This window comes from Mesoplodon bidens (genome assembly GCF_964165515.1).
Source record: "Mesoplodon bidens genome assembly, chromosome: 17".
Lineage (NCBI taxonomy): Eukaryota > Metazoa > Chordata > Mammalia > Artiodactyla > Ziphiidae > Mesoplodon > Mesoplodon bidens.
In genome coordinates, this window is record NC_138174.1 from 7,696,634 (window position 1) to 7,706,614 (window position 9,981).

The following is a 9,981-nucleotide window of genomic DNA, read 5'->3' on the forward strand; positions in this document are numbered from 1 at the left end:
ATTTATTTTTCTTTCTTTCTTTCTTTAAGACTTCTGTTTATTAATTTAAAATTAGAGCAATGTCTTCTGATTTTTCCACACTTGACAGAGATCCCTTACTGGTAACAAATGACAAGCTTTTCAAAGCTGCAAGGTTGTCGAAAATGGTGAGGAAATATTCATTCTCCCCCTCATTCGGCTGTTTTGGTAATTTACAGACCAAAATAGGATTACGGAAGGGCCGACTCAGCTTTCCCAACCCCTGTCTCTGCTAAGCCCTTGATTGTAAAGCCTCACAAGACACAAAACGTGTTGTTTTTTGTTTGTTAACTTTCACTCCTTCCTGAACATTCTGTGCCTGTCCTTTTTTTCTTCTAAAAGGATTACTGCACTAGGGCCCAGCATTCCAAAGGCCTGACGTTGGGACCGGGAATTCGGGCCCCTCTTCCCACTGCTGTCGGCCCGATATTGCCAAGATCCTTATTATTTCTGTTCTGTGTTTTCTCAAAAATCCCAGAGGATCTTGGTGAGAGGAAAATTCTTATTTTTTTTCCTGACTCAAATCATTTTGGCTCTTGAGATTGTAACAAATACCAAGGGGACTAGAAATAGTACAGTGTTTCCTGGTATAAAAAGAGAGAACACACTCAGGGTTGTTTTCTCTAAATCTGTGTCAACTTTATCTGCTCCGAGATGGGCCTGATTGGATTCTCCAGCAACTAGAGAGATGTCCGTGGTGATGCTGATATAATTCTCTGGAACCGGTCCGGTGCACCCTTCCCCCGTACAAAGGACTTTGCACACACTGCTTTCCTTAGCGCTCCACACAGAAGTGAGAGGGGGGTAAAAGCATCCCCACTTCTTCAGTTCTTCAGGGCTCGTTAGTGTAGACGCTTCTGTGCAGGCAGAGGTTGCAAGTGGCAGAACCAGGATCTCAACCCAGTAGTTCTTGTCCAAGTGCCAAGTCTGTGCCTTGACCATTGAGGTCAGGGTCCAAGACTGGACGTAACTACTGAGTCTGTGGAGGCTGAAGGTCCACTCCCCAGTCCCTCACCCACCCTAGAGAGCACCAAGGCCAAGGGACTCGCCCAGTGTTTGTGGAATGAATGAATGGGTGAATGAATGCGTGGACAGGGCTACCGCCAACCTGCCAGAGTGTGAAAGTGGCCATGGAGTCAGGTTACCTTTTTTTTTTTCTTTGAGAGAGGGGTTTGGGGGATTGAGGGTCTGGGTTTTGGGGGTAGCTTCTGCTCTCCTGTGGTCTGGAGTCTCTTGCATGGTGGCTGTGGTGGGGTACGTTATGCTATGGAGAGATTGCGGGGGCAGACTCCTGCCTCCAGGACAGGGAGGTGTCCTGGCTAGGGGAACTCACTCCAGACTCCAGTCTGGACCCAGAGCAGGGACTGGCATGCGTTCTCTGTAAAGGGCCAGGTAGTAAATACTTTATTATTTTTTAAAACGAATTCATCTTTATTTTTAATTGAGGTAATGCTGGTTTATAACATTACATAAGGTGCATGTGTACAGCATTATATTTCTACTTTAGACATAAATATTTTAGGCTTTGAGAGCCAGGCATGCCCAACCCTGCTGTTATAGCAACAGCAGCCAGATGTCAACAAGAGTGTGGCTGTGTGTCAATAAAACTTTATTTATGGGCACTGAGCTTTGAACTCCTTAGAAGTTTTAGGCATCATGAAATATGACTCTTCTTTTGATTTTTTCTGACTATTTAAAACACATCCTTAATCACAGGTGTACAGAAACAGGTGACAGGCTGCACTTGGCCTGGGGACCATGTTTTGCCCACCTGTTCTGGAGTCAAGGCCAATGAAAGGAGTGAACCTTTCCATCTAGGGTGTCAGTTCAGCCACCTGGGGTAGGAAGGGGTTTAGGAAAAGTGCTTCTCCATTGTACCACCTTTGCAGCTTCAGGCAAGTTACAGGAGTTCAATGTGCATCTCTTTCTCCATCCATACAATGGGACTATGAATAATCCCTAGCTTGGAGGATGCAAAGGGATAATCTATTGAAGCCACTTAGGGCAGGGAAGTCTTCACTAAATATTAGCCATCATTGCTATGGTTACTATCATGGCTAATGCTGTAACTGGGATGCAGAAAGATGCAAAATCCCGGCAACAGTTTGTCATGCTTATTTCTTCCAGGGACAGCAGTGGTTTTGAGGGTACTGAGGGGGTCCCTGTGTCCATCTCTCTGCCCTCCCAATCTGCTCATTTTAGAGTCTTAAGTGTTCAGAGTTGGAACCTCTTATTCCAACAAGATAAGTTGCAGTTGGAATCTTATCTGCAGCCACTAACCAGTGAGATTTCAACTGCATCCAAAGGCATTAAAAGTTCTGGAGAGGGCTTCCCTGGTGGCGCAGTGGTTGAGAGTCCGCCTGCCGATGCGAGGGTTGTGGGTTCGTGCCCCGGTCCGGGAAGATCCCACATGCCGCGGAGCGGCTGGGCCCGAGAGCCATGGCCGCTGGGCCTGCGCGTCCAGAGCCTGTGCTCCGCAACGGGAGAGGCCACAACAGTGAGAGGCCCACGTACTGCAAAAAAAAAAAAAAAAAAGTTCTGGAGAAGTCCTTGGTTCCCTCCTATATCTAATTAGGACTTTGCATCCTGACACTCTCCACCATGTATCTGGATGCCTTCATGTCCTCCTCCTTTCTTCTCTTTGTCCTCCTCCATCTCCTCTTCCAACAGTTATTGAATACTTGTACCTGGCTTGGCTTGAGGTCCCTAGAGGCAGGCAACAGATCTTAGGCATCTTTGCATCCCAAGCATCCCAAGCCACACGAGCATCCAATCAGCATTTGTAAAATTGAATTGGCCGTTTGTTCCCACACTTGGTTCTCGTCACTCTTCTCCAGTCATCTGTGCTTCCTCCAGATGCTCTCCTTGTGCCAGGTGCTTCCAGCTGCTACAACATCCTAACCCACATTCGCCTCCGTGCCCACATCACTCGGTGCCCCACCAGCATTTAAAGAGGTTTAACCAAGGGGGATTCCCTGGTGGCGCGGTGGTTAAGAATCCGCCTACCAATGCAGGAGACATGGGTTCAATCCCTGGTCCGGGAAGATCCCACATGCCGCAGAGCAACTAAGCCTGTGAGCCACAACAACGGAGCCCGGTGCCACAACAAATGAAGCCCACGCACCTAGAACCCGTGCTCCACAACAAGAGAAGCCACCACGATGAGAAGCCCATGCACTGCCCCTTTCGCCGCAACTAGAGAAAGCCCATGTGCAGCAACGAAGACCCAATGCAGCCAAAGATAATAAATAAATAAATAAATAAAAATTAAAAAATAAAATAGAGAGGTTTAACCAAATCTCCAAAGAACGTAACAGGATGGACCAGCTGGCCTGGGTAGGCTTGCATGTGAACTCTGCCACGGAGAAGGAGTGTTTATTTGGGCAGACAGTGAACTCAGAGATGAACACAGCCAGAGCCCGATGAGGTCAACATACAGGGAAGGAAGTAAAATTTTCCATTCCAGTTCAGCCATGACTAAAGTTATCAGAAACCAGTGCAATAACTATGAGTTTGAAGTGCTTTGCATGGGTAAATCTCTTTGCAAATCTGGGCTTTTATTTTCCCATATGTTCTTACTTTAGCTTTCATAAGACTTCAACAGCTACAATTGCAGAAAAAGTGATTCAAAGCATGTTCAGTATAATTTCGTCCATTTGATGAGCAAACACTCAATAGTACATATTAGGTGTCAGGTACCATTCTAAGAACTTTATGTATAATGACACAATGCTGCCTTTCATTCATTCATTCAATAAAAATAAATGGGATGTATTCTGTGAAACCACACTGTGCTAGGAATGAAAAAGGCATCGGATACAGATTTTTTTCTCTCTCTCAAGGGCTTAGTGGGAGAGACAGGCAAAGAAATCAACAGCACAACATCTGGAATAGGGGCACGCACAGCAGGTATCATGTGTCCCGAGGCTGAGGAGGAAGAGCATGTAACCTGCCCTGAGTAGGTGATGTTTAAACCGAGTCTTGAAGGGTGAGCGCGGGGCTGCAACAGGAGGAGGGGCAGGGTCCCAGGAGGAGCCTGTGCACAGGACTGAAGGAAAGCCAGCCTGTGCTTGAGGGAGCGCAAGTGCTACCCCACAAGCCTAGAGCAGAGGGTGTGGATCTGAGCCTGAGAAGGGGTCTCAGTCTGCTCAGGCTGCCATACAAAAAACCACGGACTGGGGCGGGGCTGAAACAACAGACATTTATTTTCTCACAGCTCTGAGCCTGAAGTCCAAGATCAAGGTGTCAGCAGTTGAGGTACCTCCTGAGGCCTCTCTTTGGCTTATAGATGCGGCTCTCTTGCTTTGTCCTCACATGGCCATCCTTCTGGGCAAGGCTGTCTGGTGTCTCTTCCTCTACTTATAGGGACACCCATCCTATTGGATGAGGGCCCCTCCCTAGTGGGACACCATTCATCTGAATGCCACGAGGAGGAACAGGGATGGAGGGGGTGAGGCCAGTATGGCAGCTACTGAAATAGTCCAGGGGGAGAGAGATGGGAAGAAAGCTAAGTGAACAACAGCACTGGGCGTGGAAAGAAAGCAGGAGATTCTTGAGATTTCTATCAGTAGAAGAGTCTGCAGATGGAGGCAGCCAGTCGGCTGGGAGGACATGGATGGAGGGAGGAAGTCAGAGGGTGGGGTGACTCGAAAGTTCTGAACTGAAGGATGGCGATGCTTCCTGGCATGAGGAACAGGGCAGGAGGAGAACATCTGGAGGTGGAAGGAAGATGGTGAGTGAAAAGTGCCAGTGGAAAACCACGGGGAGAGTTTAGCAGGGAGATGGGATGTTGGTCTAAGAATCTGAAAACAGGTCTGGCCTGGAGCTAGAGATTTGGGAAACATCAGCTAGCTTGGGGCCAAAGATTTGCAGCCAAGGATTTGAACAAGGTCACCCAGAGAAAGAGAAGGTGGCCAAGGACAGACCCCTGGGACTCAGGAAAAGGAGTGGCCTGAGAAGTGGGAGGAAGACCAGGAGGTGAGAGGGAGCTGGTGCTGACTAAATGTGGGCCTGCACTGTGCCAGGCACTGTGCTAGGTGCGGTGACGGCACCTCACGTGACTCTTACAGAAGTCCCCTCTTGTAGGCATAAAGCAAACACTTAAAGAGCACTTCCGGCATGCCAGGCACTGTTCAGAATAATTTGTGGTAGATCATCGAGTTCTCACCAAGCCTCACCATTTACACACGAGGAAACTGCAGCACACAGGGGTGATTGCGCACGATTGCAGAGCTAGACACGGACCTGGATTCCAGGGGATAAGGCACCAAGGGCTGAGCTCAGAGCCACATCGCTATTCTGCCTCCACCTGCCTCGCACTGATTTTAGGGATGAGAAAGTCAAGGACCAGAGAGGTGAAGGCAACATGGCTAGTAAGTGTCAGAGTCAGGTGTTCAACTGAAATCTTTGCACTTTCTACTGTCTGTGCGACTTCTTCACAAGCTAAGGGAGGAAGGAATTGTAGGGACACGTGTCATCTAGTGAGATTAGGACAGAAAGCATCTGTTAGATTTGGCCACACAGAGGCCACTGGGGACTCAGGAAGGTCAGTTTCAGTCATGGGATGGGGCGGGAGTCAGGTGGTAAAGCCTTGAAGAGTGAATGGCAGGCTGGAACTTAGAGGATCCTTTCAGGGAGTTCGGTATAGAGAGATGGCGAGAGACGGGAGAGCAGCTAAAGAGAGAGGTGGGATATAAAAATGTTCAAAAAATTATTGTTTTGTATAAGAAGGAGAAACTTGCAGGTATTTGTATGCTGACAGGAAATCCAAAGATGAGGGTTGTGGTGGTGGAGAACTGGCTTTCAGTCTGCTGTGAGTTTGGTTAATTGGAATCAGGGTCTCTGGGTCTGGCTGACTTGAACCTCCAAACCTGAGTAACCGAGCCTGTAGCCAGTGATGTCACCAAAGCACAGTCACCCCAAATGGAGCATATGGGGACGGCAAGATCTTCATTGTCTTGCTTTAACTGCAAACACAGCCACAGACTCACCCATGGGTGATTGTTCTGCTATGAACAGTCTCTAAATTTGAATGGTAACATCATAGCCAAGCTGTTTTCTTCACTTGTAATCTAAGAACTGCAAATGTAAATAGCTATGAGGTACCAAAGATTTGAAACCATGAGAATTCACTGCTGGTGAGAAGACAATCTGATACAATTCTTTTGGAAAACAATGGTACATGTTTCAACAGCCTCACATATTGTCGTATCACTTATCTCAATAATTCCATTTCTGAGAGTTTGGATAAGAAAACTTAAAGTGCAAAGATGTTCATCGCAGCATTGTTTATAATAAGAAAAAACTGGAAACAATATAAGAGATCAAGAGCAAAGAAATGTCTAGAGAAACAATAGTACATCCACTTGATGGAAAATAACATAGTGGCTTAAAATAATACAGGACTTCCCTGGTGGCGCGATGGTTTAGAATCTGCCTGCCAATGCAGGGGACTTGGGTTCAAGCCCTGGTCCGGGAAGATCCCACATACCGCGGAGCAACTAGGCCTGTATGGCACAACTACTGAGCCTGTGCTCTAGAGCCCACGAGCCACAACTACTGAGCCCACATGCCACAACTACTGAAGGCCGTGCGCCTAGAGCTCATGCTCCACAACAAGAGAAGCCATTGCAACGAGAAGCCCACATGCCACAACAAAGACCCAACACAGCCAAAAATAAATAAATAAAATTAAAAAATAATAATACTTACAAAGACAATTTTTGAATTGTCTATATATATATATAAAGAAAAAGAAGCTACAAATGAAAAGATTTCTATAGCTCTCCACTGATTAGCATTAGCTGGCATTACAATGCACATCATTCTTTCCTGTTCACTTTTTCATATCTTTCTCTGACATTTTGGTAGTGCATAAATTGTCCATAAAGAAATGCAGGTGTTTTACTGAACATGCATAAAATGAAACCTCTAGATAACACATCAGGAAAGCATCTTTAAAATGTTTTTATTATGTTCCACATCATTTTTCTGTTCAAAACAATACACATTCATTTGGAAAATGCAGAAAAATTGGAAAATCAGAGAACTATGGAAAAGCAAAGAAAAATCTCATCGAATTCTTCTGTTCAGGTAATAAATGTTGATATTTTACTGCAATGGAAACAGATTTTGATGGGAGGGACCACTGTGCTCATCTTAACCAAGTGGATATAACTCTGACGTTACACTTCACCCCCCAACAAAGTCAAATCATCCATAGACAGTGCAGGTTTCAGGGTGATCAGTAGTATTGAGCTTGGTCCATGTGGAGTTGGGTGGGGCAGCCCAGTGGACCTGCCCTCATTGACCTTACAATTGAGAAAGCAACTTTTGGAGCCGTTGTTGTTGGGGGTTTAGTCCACCAGTACATCAGAGAGATGCTATAAGCAAAATATAACTAGGCTACAGCAACAAGTCTGGACCTGGTACCAGAAGACTAACTGCGCTGATCCCTGCATTTTTCTGTTACTTGAGGAAAGGGCCGTCCTCTATTCATTCACCTTGGGATCTCCAGCAACCACTGGCCCTGGAACATAGCAGGCACTCAACAAACATTTGTGAAAGTAAACTAAAGGCTTGGGTTCAAATTCCTATCCCCTCACCTATTAGCTAGGTGTTTCCATCCACTTCTTTGGCTTTGATCTCTGTCTTTGAGCTAATGGCTTTCAAATTTCAATCTTTAATCTTATCTTCTCTCCAAAACTCCAGACCCAGCTCACTAGCTGCCTCCCGGGCTTGTCCAGCTGTGTGGTCCATAAGTAGCTCAAAATCAGTATGTCTCCACCTGTACTCATCAGATTCCCACCCAAATCGGCTCCTTCGGCTACGACCCCTGACTTCATTAATGGCATCACCCTGGAGGTACCCAAGCGAGAGACTAAATGTCTCTCTACTCCTCTGCCTCGCTCTTTCCTCTTCCAGTGATTAGCTCATGAAATCCTGCTGACTCTAGTTCAAAACTGTCCCCAATTCATCCTGTCATCTCCATCCCCACAGCTGCCATGTCAGACCTTCATTAAATCTTACCTGGACCATTCCATCAATCTCCTCCCTGGTCTCTGTCTCCAGTCTTCCTGTTTCAAAACCTCTTCTACGTGGCCATAACTGAAGGTATCTATCTAAATTCAGGCATAATTATACCACTTCCTTCCTTCAAAGCACTCAAAGGCTCCCCAGGGCCCTAAGAATCCGAATTCTTAGACAACTCAAAGGGCCTGTCACAATCTGGCTCCAGCTTCCCTTTCTGGTCTCATCTCTTACAAAACTCACCCTCTCACCCTAAATAGGCATTGCCTGCTTTGGCCACACAATTTTCCACTCTTCCCCAAATAGACCATAATTGCTCTCTTTGCATAGGCTGGTCCAGGATCTTCTCTCCTAACTTCTTATTGATGGTGCTCCTGGCCTGTATTCAGAGTCCAGCCCATTTGTTACCTCCTCTGAGAACCCTTCCTGCGACCTGCCCGGTAGAACCAACCACTCCCTTGACCTTAGTACTCAGTTAGTACTTAGTACTCAGAACTTAGTACTAAGTTCTCATAGTACTTAGTCCATACATCTAGTATAGCTCTCATCTTGAACGAGTCCTTTGGTTTTTGTTGTGTTGGGTTTTTTGGTACGTCAGTGTTTGGGATGAGAATGAACACCTGAGTAGGGTGTGACAGGACTACTCCTGGTGCCACCTCCCTCCCTGTGAACAGCCCAGCCTCTGGGTCTTACCTACAGCCTTAGCCCCCTCTACATAAACCCTCAGTGCAGTGATCCCCAGACTTCATTCTGTGAAAGAATTCCCGTGAGTGCTTGTTTCACAGGCAGACTCCTCCTTCCTCCCGCAAAAGACTGATTGAGTATCAGTGCATGCTGGGCAAATTAGATTTGCTCAGAGAGACTCAGTCATGGGGACGGATCCTGGGGCAAAGGGACCCATGTCTGGAGAAAGGAGTGAATGGAGCTCATTTATAGTCTAAGATTTAATGAGAGGTGACAGAAAGACTCTTCATTCCACACGATTCAACCTCTGCAGGGTCCTGGTGGGGATACACAAAGACAAGTTAAAGATATTCTTTAAGTTCTACTCCAGCTTTCGGATCTGGCTTCAAGTCAGTGCTAAACTACAGTACTTGAAGAAGCCTCTCCAGCTCCAGCACTGGGCTGGATTCTGCTCCCATAAATCCAGGTTTATCCTCAGCAGAGATCTTCATTCAGTGCATCAGAATCGCTGGAAGGCTTATCCACCCCTCTATTGGATGGTAAGTTAAGCAAAGGGCAGGGCTTGTGCTACTCTTCTCAGAATTTAGCTCACTGTCTGTCTCCTGGTATAAGTTTTGTAAATAGTTGTTCAATTAAGTTGAGTGGGAAAAGTCCTCCATTCACATCTCAGGAGACCGGGTGCGGTCAGTCTGTGCCCAGAATGAGCCACAGCTGGCTCTCAAATATCTACCCACTGAACACCTGAACACGTTCCAGGATTCGAGGGGCTCAGCCTCTGCGGAGGCAGGGGATGGGGAGGACCGCTGGGTCCCTTCTGTCCCCACCACTGGGCACACTGCGCCTGTGGTCCACCACGGAGGAGAAGCAAGTAGAGGAAAGTGGTGAAATCCATGGGGGATTCACGAAGCCATTATGGAAAAGTGACTGAATGATCGGTGGGATTTCTACAAGGAAGGGAATCTGAAACCGAGAGGGGCCCTGGGGGCTCCCAGGCACGGAGGCCTTTTCCCCCCCATTTCTTGTAGGCAAGACTCCAGCTTCCATGACCTTCCGGGATTTCCAAAGGGCATATTGGAACAGTTGCTAATCCAGGGAGGAGCAGCCAAGAAGCCACCTGAGGCGAGATTAAAGGGACCAGAGAAGCTCATCAAGATTAGGAGGCCGGGCTTCCCTGGTGGCACAGTGGTTGAGAGTCCATCTGCCGATGCAGGGGACACGGGTTCGTGCCCCGGTCCGGGAAGATCCCACATG